Source organism: Corvus brachyrhynchos, unplaced genomic scaffold, assembly GCF_000691975.1.
Source record: "Corvus brachyrhynchos isolate BGI_N302 unplaced genomic scaffold, ASM69197v1 scaffold175, whole genome shotgun sequence".
Taxonomy (NCBI): Eukaryota; Metazoa; Chordata; class Aves; order Passeriformes; family Corvidae; genus Corvus; species Corvus brachyrhynchos.
In genome coordinates, this window is record NW_008238448.1 from 6,725,523 (window position 1) to 6,750,159 (window position 24,637).

The 24,637-nt window shown below is 40.1% G+C and overlaps 1 protein-coding gene across 6 annotated transcripts in view; it reads left to right on the top strand.

Annotated features, from left to right (window-relative positions):
* Positions 1 to 298: 298 nt before the first annotated feature.
* Positions 299 to 24,637, top strand: part of TRIM2 (tripartite motif containing 2) — an 88,558-nt gene continuing 64,219 nt past the window's right edge. For 2 of the 6 annotated variants that reach the window (XM_017736786.1, XM_017736780.1), the window contains exon 1: positions 18,017 to 18,175. The gene's annotated coding sequence lies outside the window, so the exon portion shown is untranslated. The other 4 variants (XM_017736783.1, XM_017736788.1, XM_017736785.1 and 1 more) reach the window with 4 other exon arrangements.

The following is a 24,637-nucleotide window of genomic DNA, read 5'->3' on the forward strand; positions in this document are numbered from 1 at the left end:
TTGTAACACCATTTTGGATTTTTTTTAACCTACATTTCTAATGCAATTTTTAAATAACTATATTTCCTGCCCCCCAGACAAATCAGCTCTAATTTTATAATGAGAATTTCAGGGTTAGATATTTTTAAAAAGAATCTAGGCCATATACATTATGTAAGGTTACCATAGTAACAGTTTCTCCAAGGGGAAAACCAACTGTCCGTAGTTTCCACAGAAACCACTCCCCGCTGAGACAGGTGCCTCCAAGGGAAGTGAAGGGAATATAAATGAGAGAGAGAAAAAGACGCGCACAGATGTCATATGACCTCTGCGGCATCCCTGCACTGTTGCAGATTCAGCTGAACGTTTCTGGGTTTATTTTCAGTTTGTTATTTTGACTGCACAAGTGGCACCTTCTCTTGTCATGTAAAGTCTGGCCACCCTTCCCTTGCGTGGAACTGGTTTTATAGCTGGAGGTACGGCGATGCTCCACCTTGGCAATGAACTGAACACAGCAGATACTAAAGTCCAGTGCTCTAGGAACCACTGTGCGTGGGAGAATTTAAACGGTAAAAGAGAATTTCCCCCCTTTTTATTAACTTTTTTTTGCCTGAAAGAAGTCAGCAAAGACAAACAGGTATGGAAATACTTTTTTCCAGAGAGGAACTGGAGAGGAGGGAAGCTCAACTAATTTGTCAGTTAATGGTTTTTTTCTTTTGGGGTACAAGCATACACTGCTAGGAAAAATGTTATTCTGAAAGGAAAAAAAATTAAGTCCTAGGATTTCTTAACTGAGAGAAAAACAAAGGCAAAATGTCTTTAATATACTTTCATGTCACTGAGGCAGGTATGGATTAACATTTCTGAAATCCTTTTGCACTTTTCATTTTCACAAATAGTGTTGATTTGTTTTATTTTTTTTTCAAGGGCATTAAACTCTGACATTCATTCAAGGCTTAGTGCAGCCATAACTAGAGATTAACGCAGTGGCTACTTCATCTTCATCCTGTCATCTCTCTGCTGCTTTCTGGGAAAAGCAGGCTGACATGGTTATTAAATCTGGCAGCTGTGTTGTACGCACATGGGAAGCAAGTAGAGCACAGCATATAGAAAATGAGTAGCTTTCAGATAGCAGCCTTCATTTCACTGCTGCAAGACTTGAAAGGGAGCCTAAAAAGCTCTTGCTCTTCTTTGTAATCACCAGTCGCTGGATCAGTGCGCAAATATCACAAATACAGTTGCAAATGTAAGTATTCCTTGCCTGTGTGGTGCTTTCAGATTGCTAATTAAGGTTTCTACCTTGGTCTTCTGCTTGAAAAAGCAGAGAGATGAAAGCTGAAAACATCCTGACAGGGAAAGCTTCTCTGCAGTATTGTTCTGGCTTTCAGTGGAAGAGCTGCTGAGGAAAAGGGATGCATGAAAGCTTTCCAGAACAAATAGTTTACAGTTGTGTTTGTTGATTTTGGGGATGTCTGTTTGCCATATTGTTTGTGAGGGGAGAAGTCCAGCAAATGCAAGAGGTACTTATAGAGAGATGTTTTTCTGCTTAGATTAGATAGTCTTAGATATACAGCAAGAAAGATACTTCAGCAGTAATATATAGTTTGTGAGCACATAGAAGAAAAAATTTCCATGGTATTTTTCACCTGGAATCTTTTCTTTAAAAATCCATAAATGCAGACCCGGACTTCTCATTAAGAAACTCGACAATACCTTACTATCAGAAGCGCAAACAAATAGTCATCATAAGGGGCACCAGTAAGTCTGCATCTGACCTGATAAGAACAATGAACATAGCACGGTGAGCAATGCATGTTTTTCACCCATCTCACTCTGTCTGTACATGAAATGATCTTTATCTGCTACAGTGGCATCAAGACAGGATAGTAAGGTGGTTGGGAAGCAGTGGAGCTGAAGGTTTCTCAGTGTTGTGGTGATACTGTAAGGAAGAAAATTTACACTTGTCAGTGTATTTTCGGTCTCATAGCACTGAAGAAGCAGTACATTGTTTTTTATTCTCCTTTCTAATTCAAAGCTTCTGTATTGCCATTGTCCTAGTGAGTTTATTGCTAGTGAATTCTTACTGTGCTGTGAATGAAATCTGCTTCCTGAAAACAGCCTGTGATCAGTACCAAGTATAAATGTCAGATAATTGCACAAGAAATGCAGACTGTAGCTAGTTTGTTTCTGTTGCTGTATCATGTTTCTTGCTTTATTCACAGGTTTTGTTATTTCTTGGGGACCATTGGTACTGTCAGCTTTTCATGAGTCACATTAAAATGTTATTTTCACTGTTAACAGGTGACTGCCATTAAGTGACTAGGGAGAGAATATGTGTGTTGTTTGCTGCAATAGAGGACTAAACATATCCATGGTATAACTGCCTTGATAATGCTGCTATAACACAGGTAGTTGTTGACTCTGTTGTGTTTATAAGCTGCTTTTGAAATACTTCAGCCTCATCTTACAGATGTATACGTATAAATGCCAGTCTTCACTGTAGCAAGTAAAAGCTGATTTTCAAGCTTCCCTTTCCTTCCTCTTGTCTTCTTTTTCCCCTCATAGACATAAATTCATAGCTTCCCTGAAATTTAGCTGTGAAAATGGTCCTTTTTGATGACAGCTGTGGAGCTAAGCTTCCCAAGCCTGAGTGGCAGCCAGCCAGCTGCTGAGACAAGTGGTGACCTTTCAGGACAATGTCTCTCACAAAAATGTCAAAATATTAAAATGGCAGACATCAAATGTCATGTGCGTGGGAAGAGTAGTTGTCTGGCAGGCTTTCAGCTGAAGACAGTTAATCCACTGCTTGTTTGGATTATATATTGAAAGCCCCTGCCTAAGTCTCTAAAATAGAGAGAAATTATTCTGTGTCCTGAATAATTTTGGAAGTTTTTCTGGGAAGATTTGGGACATGGATGGAAAATTTCAGAGATGTTTTATTTAAAATCTGCTCAGGCATCTTCCTGACAGATATCCAGAAAAGCAGATTTTGACCTTTAATTTTGCTCTTTACATCATATACCAGTTTTCTTCCCAAATCTCTTATCCAGAATGTAAATGGATCCTGATGAAGCTTAAGTGAAGTTCATTGATGTGCACAGGATGCTGAAATTCTGATAGCATGTGCACTGACTTTTTAGGCATATGCTCACTGAATACTAAACAATGCCCTGCAGTTCTTGGTGCTGCAGCCCTGAGCTGAGATCTCATTTGCTATCACATGCATCGATGCTTTGTAACTTTCTCTGAAAGCACTGAGGTGTGAGCATTCCCGTGCTTGCTGGTGTGTCAGATTCTCAGATACCTTTACCCCTGGTAACAGATCAGTGACACTGATAGGCTGCCTCATTGGTTTCAGCCCTGCTGCATAAATATTTCTGGGAGGTGTGAAACTGCCTGATGCTTTACCTTGGCCTGTAGGAAGGCCAGGCAGCGTGCATGGCTGATCAGGGAACAAACCTGTTCACCTTGTGGTTGACCTCTCTTGGAGAGTAGGAAGGGGTACAACACCAGTGACTGCACCAGACCAATCTTGTCCAGCTGGTTTGCAACTGGCCACAATTCAAGAGAATTCTCAATATTGTCTCTGCAAAGCACAGAGTGAACTGCCAACATGGATAACCCCTGCAAAGCTTTAAATATTTAGATTTAATAATGCCAAATCCATTGTTACTTACCAAGATGCCTTACCAAGATGCTGAAAAGGAAAACAGTCTTTTCTAGTATTTCTTACCTTTTTTCTTTTCCTTTCAAGATAGGAGTTTTGTGTCACTCCCAAGTTTTTTCTCTTACTACAAGCAAGCAGCTTTTTGTAATTTTATTTTAGTGTTCTTCACTTCTACTCATAGTGGAAGTGTTTCCCACCCTCTCAGCCCTTTAAAACAGGGAACACTGCATCCCATGATCCCCTTCTCTCTGCTGTAGTCATAGGAAAGGCTAAGTATCCACGTTGGTCTTTTCTTTCCAGTTAGTATTCTATGATCACTCCTCCTTTCTCCTAATTCCCTACGAGAAGAATTCTGAGGCAAATGAACTAGGTAAGAACAAATTCCCATAAAGATCTTACAGTAATTAATCCTTCCTTCTTCCCTTCCTTTCTCCTTTCCCTTGTCTTCAAATTTTTATCTGCTTTTCCACAAAAATTTCTGTTATTTGAGAATTACTAAGATGTAAAAATCTGTTTGGAAGAACAACATTAAGCTCATCCAGTTGAGGAATAAAAAGGTAACTGAGGCATCAATTAATGTAACTTAGCTCAGATACCTAGGCTGAGTTTTGGATTTTGATTTTCAAATGGCAAACCACATGTAGGCCCAATCTATTTAATCATCTGATAATGTTAAAGAAAAAAATAAATAGGGATGCTTCTGTTTTCTGTGGGCTTTGCTTGAAGAAAAAAATCTGAGAAAAATAACTGTAGCAGCGATAATTTCTTTTAAATCAGATTATACAGGAGTTAGTTGCTTCCTAAGAACCATGCAGTGTCAGATTGATTCAGTGCAGTTCATTAAACATCCATCAGTATACCTCATATAAAATTCTGACTTGCCCCAATGGCATTATCATTTTATTCTGCATTTATATTATTATTACTCTTCACTATTTTTGTAGCACCTAGGAATACCTTTTTTTGGTCACTGTGCTAGATATTGTATAGAAACAGAAGGTAATCCTTGTCCTCAGACTGCTTACAAGCTCTATTACAAATAAATGAAAACCTTCTTTGCACACACTTACTACCTTTCTTGTTTGGCTCTTTATCTGAATTCAGAACACAGATGTCAGTACTGTGTTATCTGAATTGGTCTTCAGGATACCAGACTTTGCTTAGACATGGGCTTATAATTGCACATAATTAAAATTCGGGAATGACATACACTTACTGTGACCTTATTTTAAAGCTGTCTTACTGATTCACTTGAAGTATCTCCCTTAGGCTGTTAGTGTTTACGAATAAAGTTAGTGAAGTGTATTAATTGACATTAACTCAACTGACCAAAACATGACTACAATTACAAAATAGTTCTGGACCACCAACGAAGATTTCCCTTAAAATTGTTAAGACACTATTGCCAATTACTAAGTTAATAACGTTCATGATAAACTTCATTAAGGTAGTAATATTCATTATTAAGTTTAATGAAGTATGTTTACTTTTGGTTATTTACAGAATCTAAACTTCAGTGTTGATTATTTACATGAAAGAGCAGCAGCATACCACATGACCATCACACTAATTGACTCATGGACAATGTACTATGATTTGAGGTGGACAGTGGGGATCACAATATGGGTGAGATGAGAGTCTCACAGATGAGAGTCTTTTATCTGCATTTGCTATAAGACAAAATTTTCCCATCACTCTGCTCCTTATCCATCTTACAAGTAGATTTCAGGAGCAGTCACATCTGTTAACATCACCTTTTCTGCTATCTTTTGCTTGAATGATATGGTGTAAGGTACACAGTAGGTTTTATACTCATAAACTAGGACTAAACTGCCATCTGAAATCAGTCAGGACAACTCTCTAGTTCACAAAGCCTCATTATAACACACTATTCCATGCTGAAGGTATTTCATGTGTTCAGTTTGTACACTTGTCAGCTCATCTTCCACAAGGCAAGGCTGTAGTGTATGAATACAAGCTATAACTTAACTGGGCAAGGTAACCAACACATCTGAGCCAAATGGCATAGTTATTCTTTCTGGAAATGTATATTGCACAAACTGCTATGATTTCTAAGTGCCATTTTTATTTTGAGGTGATAAACCTAGTTGTATATGCAGGAATAAAAAATCTGAAGGATCCCAGAGGGCCAGATCACAGTTGAAAAGATATTGTACCTTGAATTTCCCAGGATTTTTAGATTTCACTTTGAAACTCTACTTTGTGATATCTCTTTTTGCATTGACACTGCAACTTGTATCACTTCAGTGACATATTAAAAACTAAATTTAAATTTATTCTGACAGTGTCACTGTTGTCCCTTCCATAAAGCAGTTGAAAGGATTTATGCAAATGCAAGCTAACAAACATGAAGGGCTGTTGTACTCCTCAACTGACACTTTTTTTCATACAGGGAATGATGAATAAAAGTCTGAAAGATTATTTGCAAGCATGCAATTAATCATAAATCCAGCTTGATCCGGAAGGATAAAAGAGTAGTTTATCAATCTGGTTAGCTAGTACTTTGAAAGGATTTTGCAGAACTCATTAGGTCAGGAATATTAAGATGGGTGCCTCTTTTCTTATGAGACAATAATGTGATTCCCAAGGGGATAAGCTAGAAGGTCAAAGACAAAACAGTTTATCCTCAGGAATGGTATGGATTACTGTTAAGAGCATTCTGAAATCCTGTCCTATCATTCATTTATTTCAAAGCATTCCTAAAAGTAATGGCCTAATTTTAAAGTAAATCAGAAATAACCAAATCACTAAAGATTGTTTGTTTTTTAGAAACATGGATTGTCTTAATTTAAAGGCTTCAGTACTTTTGAGTCTCCTTTACCGATTTAGGGGAGCAATCAAAAAAACGTTAAAGACCTTTTCTATTCTGTTCCTCCTCCACTCTTCAATTCAGTGGAAATTCACTCACGCAAGGGCCCTTTCTAAGAAATTACAGAGTTTGCAGACTGATATGGAGCTTCCTCTGTTGAATTCCTTGTAATGAACCAGCTTCCGTTCTTCTTCGGAAATAGGTTCACTGAAATAAGTGGTTTTGGCAGAATGCAGAGAAGTAGATCCTGCTGGATGCCATAGCTAGGTTTTTGAAAGAGGAGGTTGACAACAACTCCCTTGACATTCTGAGCATTGCCCTACTGACACACCTGAAATCCATAGGTTGCCATAGCTTTGTTACAGTATGTGTGGCCCTCAGATTTTAAATTAGTCAGTAGTAATTGCGGTGTAAAAGTAATGCAATGAGGCTGAAAATTGATTCAAGAATTAGGTAACTAACGCCCAACTTGTTGTAGTATGTTTGGAGTTCCCAGGACAATATGCTTACTAACCTTGGGCCAAGACATAGCCATCCTAAAAGTGAATGCAACTCATACTGCATATTCCCATAGCAAAATTTTACCCCCAAATGGGCTTCCAACCATCAGTGTCCCTCCTAGGTGGAATGGCCAAAGTACTCTTTTTCTCTATAAAATTAAGATTGTATGCTATAAAAGGAGAAATGGAGAATTTGTTCAGCTTTTGTTTTTAAGAACATATTGAGAGTTAACATAGGGAAGCTTGTAACATAGATGCCATTGTATAATGGTTATAATGAATAACATGCTATGACATCAAAGGTCTTGTAGGAATCAATAACTACTGATGACAAAATAAGTCATTATTTTCACTGTAATTATCAGGAGACAAGTGATGGTTTGCTTTGGTTCTGACCTTGATTGTTCATGCCCTGAAATAATAATTGCAGTTAATTCCTTCTTTTCCATAAATATTTATTGCTTGTTCAGCATCAGAGAGTACAGGTAGGGGAGGATCATGTAAAAGACTTCTGTTTCTTGGGAAGTATGAGTTTGTCCTTTTGGGGCAACAAAAGGCCTCACCATTGGTTTACACTAATGCTTTTTAAAAATGGTTCTGTCTTTAAAATGTTTTCTGAAAGGTTTTTCTTTGCTTTATTCTTGGAAGATGTGAGGGCAGATAGACACATCTGATTTGCAAGTGCTATGGAGAGCAGAAGGAAGAAAGTTCTTTTTGATGCTCCTTGATCCTTAGCCAGCTAACCCTAGGAGAAATCAGAGCTGATGTTATGATTTATGGAGCTGGGGAAAAAAAGTTTAGATCCTTCAGCAGCAGAGACCCCACACTACTCTGGCCCTATCATCTGGAAAGCATTTTCCTGTAAATATTCTCCCCCTCTCTTTGTCACTGAGGAAAGTTGAGTGTTGTCAGAGCAACAAGTGGTACAACATCACAATGTCATCTGTGCTTCTGGTGAACTGTCTAAATAAAGGTGTTAATAGAGTGCCTTTATAAAGAGATCCCTTCAGCTGATTGCTTTAATCAGGTATGGGGATTAAAAGTAGGTATAGGGCTGCCTATCACACTGGCAGTGCAATTCTCTAGGTCAGTGGGCCGCTGTCTCTGCACAGGACTATTTGTCAGTGGCTCTGTGTACATACCATAGTCCATAGTAGTTTGTTTATCTACCGATTCAGAACAGATGCTCAAATCACACAACTTCCATGAAGGAGGAATTGACAAAGAGTGCAGCTGGGGTGAGGATGGTACAAGAAACTCCATCTATCATTCTCCAAAAGGCACAATGAATGGCTTAATTGTTGCTGCTAACAATTGTTGGCCATTTTATTTGCTATAGCCAAAGTATGATCGCACTAAGAGCCAACTTGGAGAAATACAGTGACAGGGCAGTCTCTTTGTTCTGTTCACTTGGCATTATTCACTGAACAGATTTCACTGGCTCTATCTGGACCAAGACCTTCCACTATTCCTCACCTGCGAAGCATGCTTCTTGACCACAGGGAGGTCTTGAGCTGGCTAACATAGTTGTAATTAGGAAGGAACAACCCTGACAGTGAGGAAATAGTACAGTATGCAATAAAACCAGCATTATTTCATAGTGGGGAGATTTGTAAGACAGTATGTCTTCTGAGAGAGCTGCCCATGAGAATACTTATCCTCATACCAGAGTTTCCTTCAGTGCCTTGTGAACTTAATCTGTTATCTTTCATTGAACTGGATTGGGTGTGTCTGGTTTAATATCTTCCTCTGCTGCAAGGCTTGTATTTAAGGGGTGCTACACAAATGCTAGGAAAGGACAGAAAGCAAGCTGCCTTTATCACAGAAAAATTCATCTCCCAAGTGAGTATGCATTGGGTCATAGTGAAGTTAATGTACATATTCATGTGATGTTAAAAAAGTCATTGTCTGGATTAAAGCCTTTCCCTATTGTTTAGTATTCAGGCTCCTTCTGAAAAGCTGAGGATTTTCACAGTTCTCAAATAAAGACACCTGATTTTTTGTCATGCAAAGCAATCTGATTTTTCTTAATCTTGTTCTCAGAAATTACTCAATTATTTTGGCAGATTTTTTTTAATGAGGCAAACATCTAGTATGAAAAATTTCATACTAACCACTAAAGGCTGTTAATCTATTAACAGCTGAAATAGGGTCACTTAATGGAGGAATATAAAATTACCATGCTTATAGATTATAGTATTAAAATGCACTAAAAATGCACAATTGACAACAAAATTCTGCTTTGGGCAAGTATCATGGCATTCAGTACCTCTGTGTAGCAAGGAGGTTCCTAAGTATGGCTGTAACAAGATTTCTTAGAAAAAAACCCTGAATGGTAATTTTTTTCTGTTGAGGATGGTATAAAATACCTCTGTGGGTTCTTCCTCTTCCAAAAAGTGATATTGGAACTTGCTGTAGAGTCTGAAATTACCGTGGGTGAGGAAGGAAGTGAAAGGAAAAAAGACTGGACTATCTTCAGTTTCATTTCTTGAAATGCTACTGAGAAAGTTTAACTTTTTCCCTCATTCACAAGTTAAACAGATTTTTGAACCTGCAGAATATTTCGTTTTCAGAATGCATATGACCTGTTATTCTGTGTTGTGGACACTAATGTTCTTGAGTCCTCAAGAATATCAAGGGGTTCACATGTGTTTGGTTTTAGGCATCATCATATCTATGGATGCCAGTGGGATGGATTCAAGATAGATTCCTTTCTGGCTGACTTGTGATTTTTGCTGTCTTTCACCTGTCCTTAAAATGACCAAGAAATACAGCTTTAAAATAACTGCATTAATATGAGCAATTGCTGAATTTTGCAATTTTCCATTGCAATAATCATTACCTCCTTCTGTGAGGTCTCTCTCAGCTTGAGCTTGAGTCAGAAAGCAGCCAAGAGCAAACAACAATCCTTTCAGTGCAAGAAGCTTCCTTTAAACGTGCCACACTGCTGACCTTGACAAGCATGCAGAAAAGCACAAGTTGAATGCACACAAACTTTCAAGGCCTGCTGTTCATCCAGACCCTGGGTACTACACAGTATTACCTCACACAGATTTTGTTCCTTGCATGCAAATAGAGTCTCAGTGTGTGAGCTATAATTTAATCCATGCTGTAGTCTGGGTCAACACAAAGGCCCTGGTGGAGCATTGTGTTGCAGTCAGGCAGCTCTGGCTGTTTTAACAGAATCAGGGGATCCTTGCTCAAGGAATGAGGCAGAATAGTCAGTACTTTTAGAGCGATAAGACGAATGAATGCTGGAAGAAGTGGCGCTTTTTTCATAAAACAATCTGTTAAATAGGAAAAAAAACCCCAGACATGGAACTGATTTCCCATTACTATAAAAATACCATAGTGATGCTGGATGCAGGTTATAGTGATTGTAATTTTGTTTCATGCTACATATCTTCAGGAAACCCTTACTAATTTAGATAGCATTGGCATTGTTTTTGCATATACATTTTTAGGATATACAGTATCTCCAAGTTTCTTCGCTGGCTAGGTAATATTTCAAAAGACTTTAAGTTCCTTCTCCCCAGTTAACATTTGCAAGAAACATATCTAGAAATATTTTGTTAAAAAAAATTTCATTGATTTTATACTCACACTGAAAAAATAATTAAATGTTATATCCTTTATACTTTCATACTAATTACAAGTATGTTCTTATATAGATTTCTCCTTGTAATTTATAGTTGCTATATAAACATACAGTCTCATACAAATACTTTCTTATGGAGAATTTGTTTTAAATATGTGTAGAACTCCTAAGAAAAGATATATTTCTGAAGAATTTCAGCATTCCATGAATTCCCTTTCTTTTCAAATCAGTGAGCACATATTGAACAGAATTCCATCCTTTCAGTATGCATTAGTTTTGTAGGTTTGTTTGAATTTTGGAGACCATATAGAAATTCGTGGTAGGTATTATCACTCTGAAGTGAGCCATTTGTCTGTAGATTTCTTTGTTGTTGTTCTTATCTTTAATTAGAACCTTTGTACACTCAGTCTGCTGATGTTGTCTGTTATTCATTCTTACCCAGGTTCTTAATATGTGTGATTGACTGAAGAATTATTCTAAGATTATTTTGACCCCCAGTCCAGTTTTCTTAGGCTGCTGTAAAATGGCATGGTGTAATTAAATCCAGACATGGGGGTGGTTTGGTTCTCTTTACATGACAGGTTTAGCCATGTGCTACTTGATTCAAGGGGACTTTTATATTTTAATCAAGTTCTCCTGCATGGCTGAGGTTTGTAGTATCTTTAATGTTAAGGTCTTCTTTCCCTCTCCTGCTGCTCAGAATACCTTTATAATAGGGCTTTGCTTGAGAGCTAGTATGTCCCTGTTTTTACATGGGATAGGTAATCACGAGGACCTTGACTTGAGAGCACCTGGAATTCATTAAAATTCCTCTTACTAGCCTGTTACATGAGGATACCGAAAACTTGGACTGTTGTGTTTGCTTGCAGACTTACACAGTACACACCACCATCTCTTTGGATTTCTTTATCAAAATGAATGATTCTGACCTTTGTTGTGCCTCTGCAGTTTCAAGCATTTAAATTATTTAATTTAAATAATTAAAAGGTGTTTCTGCATGGTTCGTAATGGGCACACTTTGTCTAGGCTTGCTGGGTAGAAAGGGGATGTAAAAGTAAGTTGGGTATAGCATTTTTTTTTGGTATCCCACTCACTCCTATTCAGCAAGTAGGCATAAAATGCATCAGTAGTCTCATTCAAGGAGAGGTAAACTCCTGATCCACACTGGGAGAGGGGAGGGACAAGTCACATCTGCACCATTGGGCACAGACCATTCTGGCCATTATTCAGGGGGTGTGTATGTGTGAAGGGAGTTAATTCCTTTTAGTTCCTGGATAAATCCATGGCTGACCTCATTGATGTGACAGTGAAATCAGCGGGAGTTCTCATATGCTTGACAGAAAGGCATGTATTAAAGTGCTTTCTTTGAAACAAGGTCACTGCATTGCTAATCTGAGCATTTTTCCTGTGATGGGCAAATCCCTCTTGGTCTCTGAGCATCCTTTGCTCTTGTTGATGCAGAAATTTGGTTCTGTGCCAAGGAAACAAGTGGAATATTTACTGCTGAGTTCATGATGAATAGGTTTCTTATGGGAGCAGGAACTACAGCTATCTTGAAGGCAGTCTTCTAATTAATGCTGTCTGTTTGTTGTATAACAGCAAGGTCTTCACAAAAGAGTTCTTTTGGCAACTTCCCTTGAGATCATCTGTGTGAGCAAGAACATCTCAACCCACAGAGAAGTGCAAGAAACTGGAGAGGCAATTTCTTTTTCCTTGTGAGCAAGCCCACATTGTAAAGGACATACCTAATAAGGAACTTGTCAGTTCCAAAGATACTGCTGGAAATGTTTATACTGTTTTATAGGAAAGCATTCCTTGGAGACAAGTCTTCTTGTAATTTGAAATTAGGGTGGATGTGTGTGCTGCTGGGTCTGTAGCTCTTTTTTGGCTCTCTTTGTCTGCATACCTGACACTCTGAATGTAGGTGTGCTCCAAAGCCAAAGTATTTGTCCTTCTGAAATATTTTTTTGGACTCTAAACCTAATCAGAGATAAGGAGTGTTTCAGCACTGTTTGCAAAACCCCTCTAGAAGTGCATAAATCACCCCATAATAACAGTGAAATTCAAATGTTGTGTCTAGATTAATTCACAGAATTTAACTGAGAAATGCCTGTAGTGTAGTAAGCAAGGCTTAAAGTAGCTTATAGCCAGCTTGGATATAGAAGCCAGTTATGGCAGTATGGTGCCCAAGACAGGCTAATTGGCTTTGCTTCTTGACTGAGTTCTCTCCTACTTTAACAGCACATACATTGGATAGCTATTTTAGAGGTAGCTTTGATACTTTTGCTACCTTGCTGTCACAGTTCCATCAAGAAAAACCTTAAGGCTCAAAAATTTTGACTGCCAGACTTCCAGGTGAGATGGGAACTGCAGCCTTTAGTCTGCAAATAAGGTAGAGCACAACTGAGTGGGGAATGAAGGGCATGTGCAAAGAGTAGTTTGTACTTGAAAGGCTTCGTCTGAACTCCGTGGCAATTGAGGCCTGTAAACCATCTCTCACCAGAGCATGGGACACAAAGAAGCTAGGGAGAAAACTTGCATAGATGGACTTCAAACTTGTATGTTTACTCTGCTTTACAGTGCCAAAGTTAACCTTTACCCACAGTGCATGTATTTTTGGAGGTGCATCTCCTTTTATTAGTGTATTTGTGTTGTGCTTGGAATGAGTGACCTTCGAGATGGTAGGAAATTTTTTAAAAACCCCCTTATCTTGCCAAAGTAGTTATCCTGTTTATTTGCTTTCAAAGGATATATTTCTTAAGTCAATAGTGAAAATAATAACAGTTTGTATGTCTGAAATGTCTTCAGTGAGAGCTTCAAAGAACTGTAAATGTATCCACACAGAACTTCTGTGAAATAGGTAGGACATAATATTGCCACTCTACAAAGGGATATAAAAAATGAAATCACTAGTGCACATCTAACTAGAACACCAGTGATAGTCATGACAGCTGTTGATGTACATCAGCTGTATAACCCGTTTCTTTCTACACAGCTCCTAATGCTGTAATTGTATTTTTAGTTACAGTTACAATTTGATAATACTCTGCTGCTTTTACACTCCTGTGAAGCAGAGAAGCAGGTCTCTGTGTTCAGTGTGGTGTTATTTACACTATTAAGTTGCAGTGGGTATCTGTTTGATCTGATCCTTGGTGTGGCATTACTGATGAGGCTGAAGGAATCATTCTCTCTTGAAGACAGGCAGATTCTGGATGGAAAGCTGGTATATTAGGGGGAGATCCCAGCGGTTGTTCAGCAGTGCAGGAAGGAGTAGCTGTAAGCCTGATCTTTCTGTGTAGAGACCCACGAAAAGAGATGCTGACAGCACTTGTTTCACTTAAGCCATTTGGAGCACAGGGATAGGTCCTATAGTCTGTGTGGCCTCCCGGGGTTAGACACATCCCCAGAGTCTCTTCTGGCATTTGCTACACCTCAGGAGGCACCACCAAAGGGTTAAATAGTTCCACAGAGTGTCACTTGCTCTCTAATTAGGAAGTGGTCCAAGAGCTCAAAGTTCAAAATGCACAGGCTCTGAGCTGGGACTAAGTCCAAGTTCCCACTCACTGCAGTCTCATATGTTAGTGTGGTGCATCTGCACACAACCTCTTCCCCTTCCCATTTCTGCCATTTGTTTTCTTTTTTAACAGAAAAATGAGACATTTCAGCTACACAGTTTCACTTCTTTTGTCGCTATCTGAAGTCTTCCATTGCTTGAGCTAGTGTGTTTTCTGGGAATAACTTGTAACCTCCTTTATAACTGAAAGCAGGCCAGTAAAACATGACAAAAATCTTCTCACTCCACTCCATTCTGCAGCATCTGTGGCTTCTTCTGGAGAACCAGGGCAGGTCTCCTCCCAGCAGCAACATAGATATGAACTGGTCAGGCTGAGCCTCAGGGAGCCTGAGGTTCCTTCTTGGCCCCAAAGGGAGATACAAAGAACAGGCAAAATAGCATCCAGCTTAGCTTGTTTTGAGAAGAAAGGGCAGAGTGAGGGTGGGCTGAGGCCACAAAATGGTAAAAAAACAGTTTTCGAAACAAACAATAAATAGTAGAAGCCAGATGCATGGGTGGTAATATAAAAGGGGCAGAGTCAAAATGTCACCCATGGAGCCCGCAAATGAGGGAGTGGGCAAAGTTCTGCTGAATCACAGAATCTAGAATATGCTGAGCTGGAAGGGACTCATCAGCTTTTGGGATCTTGTGTTTAAGAGTGGCATGGGTTTGGGGGTTATGGTTTTAAGTTTCACCCCAGAATAGATGGTAGCTTCTGGGGATGATGGCCATATTTTGCATACGAAAAAGAAGGTAGTGATTTTGGTCTCCACCTTTTTCCCTCTCCAACTTCAGCCACATATGTTTATTGTTTCCCTCCACTGGCTCTTGGGGTGCTTAACATGGCACAGATATGAGTCAGATCATTAACCTGTCTGAAAAACATATCCAGCAAGACACATTTGGTCTGTGAGCTTTCACACTGTTCCTGGAACACATGTGAGAGGAGCAGGCCTGTGCAGCTGGGAATGGTGATAAAGAGAAGGGGATGATGACCTTTTTGGTGAAAGTAGGTTATTAAATCAGCTTGGCCATCACACTTAACTGGTGCCTGGGTTGGTATTGTTGGCAATGCTGGTAACAATTTTCCTGCGTCATACAAGGCTTAAGGACAAAGAGGCAGCTTCATCCTTGGCATAAGGGTATGACTGGAGTCACAGGAGTTGTACCCAGGGTGACTTTGTCTAAAGTGTGCCTTTTCAACAAAGTCCACTAAATCAGCTCATTCTTGCTCTCTCTTTTGTTTCTTTATTTGTGGCTACACTGAATTAGCATCTTAAATAAATTTCCATGGGAATCAGAGATGCAATAGCTAGCTTGCTTTCTCTTGTGCATCTACAAACAGTCTTTTCATAGCAGTCTTTTCACAATCTTATGTACAGTGTTTGGGCACTTGATCCATATCCATCAAAGGCTTTTCATGCCTATCCTGTTCCATAAAAAATCTAACAGCGTAAGGTGCATAACTTGCAGTACATAGTTGATGGTAGAAGATTTGTAGCACATATATTTTATATAGATGGATGAAACATCCCTCTTTCTGGAGTGACTTTTTGCCTATTCACATTGTTTCTCCTACTCTCATTCTGATACATTGTTTCTATATTTTGTGACATGTAGATTGTAGAAAAGAAAGAAAAATAGATAATTTGATTTGATGAAGAAGGGCATTCTCCGCATAGAAGACAAGGTAAGAAAAGAGAGCTTTGTAGGAAGAGAGAAAGCTGAAAAGTCAGGCCTTGTGATGAAGAGAGCTGGGGGAGTCGATCAGTAAGAAAGGAGAAACTCTGAAAAGGCCTTGGAGCTCAGGACATAAAAGCATGGCATTCATGGAGGTGTAGGCAATGTGGCTGTGGTATGGAACAAAAGATTACCTCAGCTGCTGAATTTTTTGTGGAAAACAATGCAGGTGCATTGGGAATAAGATCCAGACTCAATAATCAAGATAATTAAAGTAATCAAATACTGTGATCACACTGTCGACCTAGACAGAGATTTACATGTTAAAAATACTAGAAGAGAGCTCTGGTAAAATAATGGTGTTGGTGTGGATAGCACAGACTAAGTAAGAAATCTGGGCAAAAGTAGAGGCAGTGTATGTTATGTACTGTGTGGCAGCTAATGGAGCTGTGCAATTGCATCAGAATCTGCGATGTCATTGAAGAACGTGCCTAGTATGTCTCACTGTGAAGAAAAACTTGCAAACGTGACCCCAGCACGTTGTGATGCAGTGCTTTGTGCCAGAACTCTCGTGCAGCCTGTCAGCAGAAGCCGGGGAGCTGCGATATGCCCGCCCATCTGAACAAGGTGCTAACTCCAGCATCTGCCTCTGCAGGGAGTTCAGCTCCTTTATCAAAGGAGAGGGGGAGAGAAACGACTTGTGCTAAGACTACACAGAATGTAGTGTGATTGAACTGCTTTAATTTGACCCCAGAAAAGGATCTTAAAATTAGGAGCTGTCAGGGCATTTAATACGACATGCCTAAAGCACAGGGTGAAATATGTGACTGGAGAAAAGCAGAAAGCTGAAAAATACAAATGGATGCTCGTAAATCACTGACATAAAGTGGTACAGGAGCCTGCACAAGCAAATAGTAAAAGCTGGATAGAATATAACAAGAAATAGGGTGCCTTTGGGAGTGCAAGAGAGGGAGGAGTAGATGCTGAGGGAAAAATTAATCAGAAAGATCAGAGTAAAAACAGTGAAAGCCAAAAAGATGACATGGTTTTTAAGGAGGATTTTAGTTATTTCCAAAGCAAAAAAGCTCAAAGAGCCTGAGGCTTGAAGCACAACGCATGATATTTATGCAGGGAGTTATTATAAAATACTTGATGTGGCAGATTTTGGTGTCAGACAGGCCTCACAGCCAAACTAGAGGCACAAGAAAGTAGGACAGAGCTGGGATGAAATGGGATCAGCAGCTGTAAGCAGGGTATTCAATTAACCAGGAACAATTCAGTTCAAACAACAAAGGAGAGGAACTTGGGCAGACAGGTGGGATCATAAATGGCTGAGGCAAGCTCAGAAGAAGCTTATATTTCAGGGAATATTCACTCCATGCAATACCTCTTTTGTCTCTGTTTTAAGATCAGTAAACTGACAGAGAAGCATTTACTTCTGTGCTACATTACCTTTGCTTGAATGATGGGGGGACAGACAAGGAGGGCACAGTGTGGTGCTGAAGGAAAGGGAGACTTAACACCTCTACTTTTGACAGTAATAACTTGCTAGATCAAATTGGTTGTCTCACAGAACCTTACCCTAAGGTGCCTCTGTTGTGACACTGCTCTTTTGGGGAGATCAGGACCAAAAGAATAAGCAGTTAAGATGGAGGCAAAGAGAAGCAGTCATAGGAGGATCAGTGAAGGTTGAGAGGTCAGGTCAAGAAGGTCAGGGTAAGACATTTGTGACAGAGAAATGAGAAATGCCACTGTCAGCAAATAAAGCAGATAGAGCATGTTAGGAAGGATGAAAATAAGAAAAAGGATGGAGAGAATTAAAATTAGAGACTTTGCAAGTGAAACTTCTAGACAGTGAGTATGAACTAAATTTAATTTGGAGGTCTTTTGTTTGTTTGTATGTTTGATTGACCTAAAAGAATCAGTGCATTGGAGATACCTGCAGGCTCCCTAAAAGTGTTTGTATGAATACACAGCAAGTATGTGCTTTTCCTGAAGTGATCTATTGATTTTTGTTTTCCCTTCCACCTTAAGCATTTTAATGCCTAGCAGTAAACCGTCGAGCCCTAGCCCTTCCCAGTCAGTCCTTCTTGTTCCCCTGCTTAAGAATGAAACGCAGTATCTTGAACACCCAGAATGCGAAGAAGGAGCTAATCATTGGCTCGCATTGTGGCTGGCAGGGCAGGCCCGCCTCTTTGGCTTGTGCTGACAAGCTGTTTATGTTTGTGCACGGCCACCCTTTAACTCAGCCGCCCGATGGGCCGTAATGGGACCAACTGTCTGAATGCTGCAGGGAACTAAATCTTCTCATCAGAGGCACAGTGAATTTCCGCCTCTGATACTCCCGCCTGGACTCTATGGAACACTAGTAAGTAGCCTTCTGTCTTGTTGTGGCTTTTCTCATAAGACTAAGGGAATGTTTTAGCAAGGCAGGTAGGTGCTGTCATTCAGAGAGGCAGCTATGAAAGCATTTTCCTCTGTCTGAAGTAAAAGAGCAGCTACTTTGTATGCAGTGTCATGACTGCAAGAACCACACAATTTCAATCTCAAATGAGACCTTCCTGAGAGGCAAAAGGGAAAAGAAGTTAATAAGGACAAAACCCATTTAAACTTAGTAAGTTGTTGGGGTTTATATATGGGTTTTATTTGTTGGGGTTTTATATATATATATATACACATACACTTCATTTAGTCTGCATCTAGTTCTTATTTTCAGCTGCATTTCCAGTATTTGATCATCCAGGCTCATTTCAAACAGCAGCAATTTTTGCAAGGTCATGAATAGTGTGGTTTGGAAAAGTGTGAAATGGCTGGAAATGAGATAGTATAAAATAAGTGCTCCCCAAAAGGCTGATAGGTGCTGTCATATTTGAAGATACATGCCTAGCAGTAGAAAAAGAAAGTTGTGGTCAGAGATTTCAGTCCTCTTTGTTGACGGCTGTTGGGAACTGTTCAAAGCTCCACAGAGCAAAAGACTGCAGAGATGGAATGGTGTGACTTCTTGCATCTTTAGTATGCCCTTTCTGATTTTCAGAATTCGAAATCAAATATTGCCTGTTTGGGCAGTATTCTTCAACTTACCCCTGCACTGCATGTATTGATGGAATTTTTAGACTTCCTCTTTTACCATTTATACCAGCAAAAAAACTCTTAATGTCCCTGTCAGAGCTGGCCACCATGCAGAATGTCAGAACTAGTCTGCTCCTGAAGTTTGGGCAAGTCCGTGTGTAGATCTCATGTGGTAACTGAGGCTCAGCCTGTGAGTTCAAGACACCTGAGGGGGAGAAAGGGTGGCTGTCACTGTAAATAAGCATGTTCATTATTCCTCGATTTAAAATCACAGGAAAGTAAGTTTCAATCAGATATTTATTAGCCTTGATTCATGCCAAAAAGAAATTGAAAGCAAATTCAAAGCAAGGCCTGATGCCATGTTCCTTTCAGCTTGTTTAGCTTGCCCCCTGTGGATGTACCCAACAGGGGGATACGCTGGGGGTTGTGCCTTTGTCTCTGCTGTGCTGCTTGTGTTTTGGGGCTGTGCACAGCTTCTGCAGAAAGCCCTGAGGCAGTCTGGAAACTTTTGGCTCAACAGTCCTACTCACCTATAGGAGTAGGACTATAGGATCTTAATGACTGCATCATTCAGTGAGTCGTGGATTGTAGAGGGCCAGTCAAGCAATATTATGTTTAGAAAGCAGTGGCAAAGAGACAGCTAGACAGAAACTTTCTAATAAAACTGATCAAATTATAGGCAGCTGTTGTAGTTAATACATTTTAGGTGGGTCTTGATGCTGATGATTGTTAGCTCTGAATCTGAGCTTTCTCTACAGCAGTACAGTGCATGTGTGGTAGTGTATGAATTAAAGCTAATTACAGCAATAAGCTGCTTCTGTGCCAGGCTGTGAATACAAGCCAGAGTGTTTCAGTCAGTTGTGCTAAGCAGCAGATAGATACTAAGCCTTGATTAGTAAAGATGGAAATTAAATTGGTTTTTGTCTATAGATTAAGAAAGCAGTATCTCAGTACTTAAATGAAAGCCATGAGATACACCACGCACCTAGGAGCTGTTGCTGTGCCCTTGCAGTATATATTAGGAGTAATCAATATGCTTACCACATTGTCTGTCTCTTGACTAAAGAAAGAAATCCCTTGTGAATCACGAGCTCAGCACAACGTGGCTGGCTCTGAAGGGGCAGATTGTGTCTGTTTGATTTGCATCAGGGTAAACAGGCAGAAAATTAAAATTGATTTTTTTTTTCTCCTGGAGAGATAATTTTAAAGATGTATTTACAGGGCTTGCTAAAACAAGATGCTGAATCAACATCCTTCATAAAAGAACTGCTCTGAACTGAATAAGCTATAATTGCACTTTTTGATTCTGAGATGGTAGGCAGTTTGTGAAAACAAAGTTATTTACTAATACTCATTAACAAAGCTTTCAGATGGTCTGGAAAGCAGAGAAGCATATCATGCTCAATCTACAAAAGAGGGAGATAAAATCTGCAAGGAAGCTGGAAATAGAACTGCTTACTGCAATTCATTTTCTTCCTCTGGTTCTGTAGGTTCACTTGCCAGCACTTTCCTGTGGCTATTTAGTCTGCAGGCACATTTGTAATATAGCTATTATTCAGTTGTTCAGAACTTAATGAAAGGTATTAATTTGGGGTTGACTGAAACCCTGATCTCTTACCAATATTTCCCAAATATACTCATGGTTACCAGATTATTAGATCCACTATATTCCCCCTACATTGCCCTTGAGGATGTCAGACCAGCTCCCAGAATTAATCAATATCTTGGGAAAGAGGAACTCTCTGGATTACTGAGAATTTTGAGCTATTTGAGCTGCAATTCATGACACTGGGCATTTGAATTTTTACTGAAAGCAGAAGGCTTTAGGGGTACTTTTTGCCTCAGGGTTTATTATTAGCAGGTGCTCTGCTGATGTGTCATATATGCTTGACACACATCAGTTAAGGTTATGATAAGGGAGAGCCTGTGAGTGAAATACTGCATGTGCTTCCCTCCCATCAGCTGTTTGAGTCTGACCAGGAAACTGAACCGTCAGGTAGCAGGAAAAAGTCTGAGGGTCTGAAAGAAGCAGCGACAGCCTTCTGTAAGGTTTGGATAGATTTCCTTGTAAAATCACTCACTATCAGAACTCAGGTCTCCATAGGGATAAAGGCTGAGATTGCCTCCTCAGCCTCTTTGGGTAAGTTGTCCTCTCTCTTAAATCTGAACCCTTGGACTGATATCCTCAGTTTTCACCCATGGCTGTGAAAGCTTTTAAAATCTTTCACTGTGGCTTGTTTTTTTTGTTTTTTCCAGGTCCCTTTTCCTAGGTATTAGATGCTAGGTAAGGGATGTTGTTGCCACTAAAGTGGAACATACTGGTTGGTTCTAAAAAAATGGAAAATGCTAAGCATGCAGCTTTTTCTGTTAAAAAGAGCAGCAGGGCTGTAGTACCCAGATCTCACTCATACATTAAAAGCAGAGGGTCTTCTTCTAATGTGTGCATTTTATTTTGGTGGTGCTACCTGGAGAAGGTACTGCTCTTAGGAAAGAAAAGGACTGCTAGGCAGGTTATGTGCAAAATTCACCCCAGGAGAATAATGAAAGTCTCTCAACCAGGTATTTGTCACAGGTCTCGTTCTGTAGGGTGGCCTGCCTGAAATATAATGGAAAACTTGGGTCAAGACAGAGAGAAAATGGATCACTTCCTACCTTCCTTGCCTGTGGCAGAGAGTGAATGGCAGTGACTAAGTTGTCTTCAGGTCTGTGCTGCCTTTAAATCATCAGTATCTACCAGTTTCCACAGGTTCCTTTGACTCCTCTCCCTCCTGTCTGATATATCTGGCTTCTGTGCTAGCTAGCTATGCTGAAAGAAACAACTTTCAGTGGCATTCCAGCACTCGTGCTGGCTGTGCTCTGCTCTTCTGCTGGGAAGATGTTTCCTTGGACTCCATTGGCAAGCCCTAAACTTTCTACTTACGTACTGGAATTACTGGCTTACAGAACAGGCTCTCTGCATTGCTGCTATGCTTCGATGGTGTGTAAAAGGCACAGTTGTGCAAACTACCTTCTTTTAGGGTACATACAGGATTGGTATATTAATTGTAGCCTCCAGATGGCTCATTCCTCTCTCTAGCTCACCTCTCTTAGGCGAGAAAGCAAATTGTATCCTAGTATGTGCTCAAGTAGGCAGGAAATATTATAGATGCCACTGTTTCTTCATCCATGAAGAAGCTTTTAAATATTTCAGTTTCCTTCTTTTTGCCTGTGTAGTTGCCAAAGGTCTAAGAAAGCAGCAATTTTAGCTTGTAGCATAAAATGTCCCTAATTAAGAGGGTAGCTTGCTGTGTTCTTCTTCGTTGCTGCTGTCTAAAGAAATTATCACAGCTGTCATCAGCCATTTCCTCTTATCACTGCTGGTTCACAGCATGTGAAACTGAGAAGCATTGTATCCACTAAAATTCAAGGAGTGCGCTGCAGTCTCTCTCACGAAATGAAATCATACTGTGGCTTGTTTCTTCTTGACATCTTTCTTCTTATGCAGCATCTTCAGTTGACACTTCACCTAATGCTCCCTAATGTAATCCCCTAATGTACTGTCAAAAGTTAACTTTTTTATAGTAATATCCTGGCATGGAATTCTGCAGGTTTTACTCTGGCAAAACTCTTGCTGAAGGCAATAGGGAGGCTGGTTACTTGAGGACTGAAATGGGACTGTGAGAATTACAATCTTTTGTCATATGTGTGGTTTAATTTCTGCATCTGACTGGGATGCTTAACTTCAGTGTGATACTTTTGGTCTTCTTTTCAATTAGTTTTCAAATGAGTATGAGCAAGTTGATAGGTATTTGATGAGGTTAATATCAACTCCAGCAGTGCAGTGGCTGAACTTTCAGCATATTGCAGTTTTCAGACATTGCCTTCATGAGACCATCTGTCTAAAGAAATGCCTCCTTCTTTCTGTTTTCCCTGTAATTTTCTCCCGATACCCACTCTTCTCTATCACTTTGAAATCTATGCTTAACACTCAAATACACTTTGGGATTCAGAGCTAGATCAAAACATTTCCTTGGAAATGGAAACTGGCTATGGAAAATATAACACTGTCACATCCCAACACACAGATGGGACAGTGTGAGCCAGGGCTAATGTGGCTCTGGCTGCAAAAGAGAGTATGAAAAAGTGGGAAGAGATGTTCATGTGGGTGGAGCAGGGACAGCATCTTTTATATGCATGCAGGTATGTAGATAAGGATATTTTCAGTAGAGAAACCCTTGTTCCCTACCTGCCCCAAAGCTCTGTACAGCTTCACGACTGTCAGCCTTTCACTCTGGCCTGTAGTGCCTCCTAGCCTCAGGCCCCTCATCCTAGTCCAAGTCTCCAGCTCATGCCTGTGTAGGGAGGGCATGTAGCTTCTCCCTGTCATCCGTGCCCCCTGCCTCACTCGCAAAGTTCACAGCCTCTTCATTGTTCTGCCACAACTCTTTTCCTATCCTAGAGCCACCTTTTTTCCCAGGCATCCCATGTCCCATCCTCCTGAACCTCTGTGTTCCATGCCATTTAAGATGCTTGTTCTCCCTGTCTCTCAGTCCTTAAGAGCTTCCCCATAGCTCTTCGATCCTTGCTGTAGTCTCCTCCCACTGTCTTCCTCACTACAGCCCAGTGTTTGCAGTCTGAGAGACAGGGGGCTCTTTGTTCTCTCCTGGAGTCTCAGGTTCTTCAGTGCAAAGGTCTCAACATACTTTCTTTTTCCTCCTTATTGTATTTGAAGGCAGGAAAGTAGGGCAGGTCCAGGGTAAACCAGGCACATACTAGTTTTATTTGTGTGCTGTAAAGGGGGATAGCTCCAGGCAAGGTCAGAGAAAGACTAAGCCAAGAAATATATAAGCATGGTACTTTTGTGGTTTTTTGGTTGGGGTTTTTTTTTTTTTTTTTAGAAAACATAGCCTGTTCTATTTTTCTTGGCAAACAAAGTGTCCAGTATTCAACAAATATCTTGTGAACCAGCTTCAGGCCCAGAGCTGCTTTTGAACTGTTTGCTGTGATTCTTCATGTGCTCATTTCTTTGTGTTACCAGTCACATGGTAACATTTCTGATTCTTGGATGAATGATGTTTTCAAACAAAAAGAGGGATTTGGACACATTACTTTTGGTTCAGAACTTTTCATGAATGCAGACATATGAAAATGTCTTACATCAGTGTTTCCTGGATACTTGCTTTTAAAAGGAAGCTTACATGAATGGAAGTTTGTGAAAAACAGTAATACCGAGACAGTACAATTTTACAGGAGCCAGGGCTGGTGGTTAATTTCTCAGAGTAGCAAACTATGATTCAGAGCAGCACAGAACAGAAGTGTGAGCCTAGCACAGACTGAGTGTATGCCCACATTTACGGGACATGGTTGCCACAAAAGTATGACTGAAGACCTTGAAGTAGGATTACAGTCAGGAGGAGTGTGGGGCTTACCTGCTGTTTCACAGTATATTTTCATAAGAAGCTTGAGCATTTGGCTGCAGTTGTCTTTCTTCCCCTGCTCCAGTCCATAATGTCTGCAGCACTCAGTGGACCCCTGTGAGCTAATTCACCTCTCTCAAGTTGCAGAAAATGGATGCATTTTTTCACAGGGCAGCTTTCTGTCAGGCAATGAACTGTACCTATTCCCTGGGAGTCCCACAAGTGCCTCAGTGCAAGGTAGGAAGTGTGGGTGTTCACTCAGAGGGGAACAGGGGCCTCTGAAAACAGTCTAATGTTTGTCTTTTGAAATTATGTTCTTCTAACATTTGACCTTCCCTGATGAAAACCACCGGGGCATATGCATT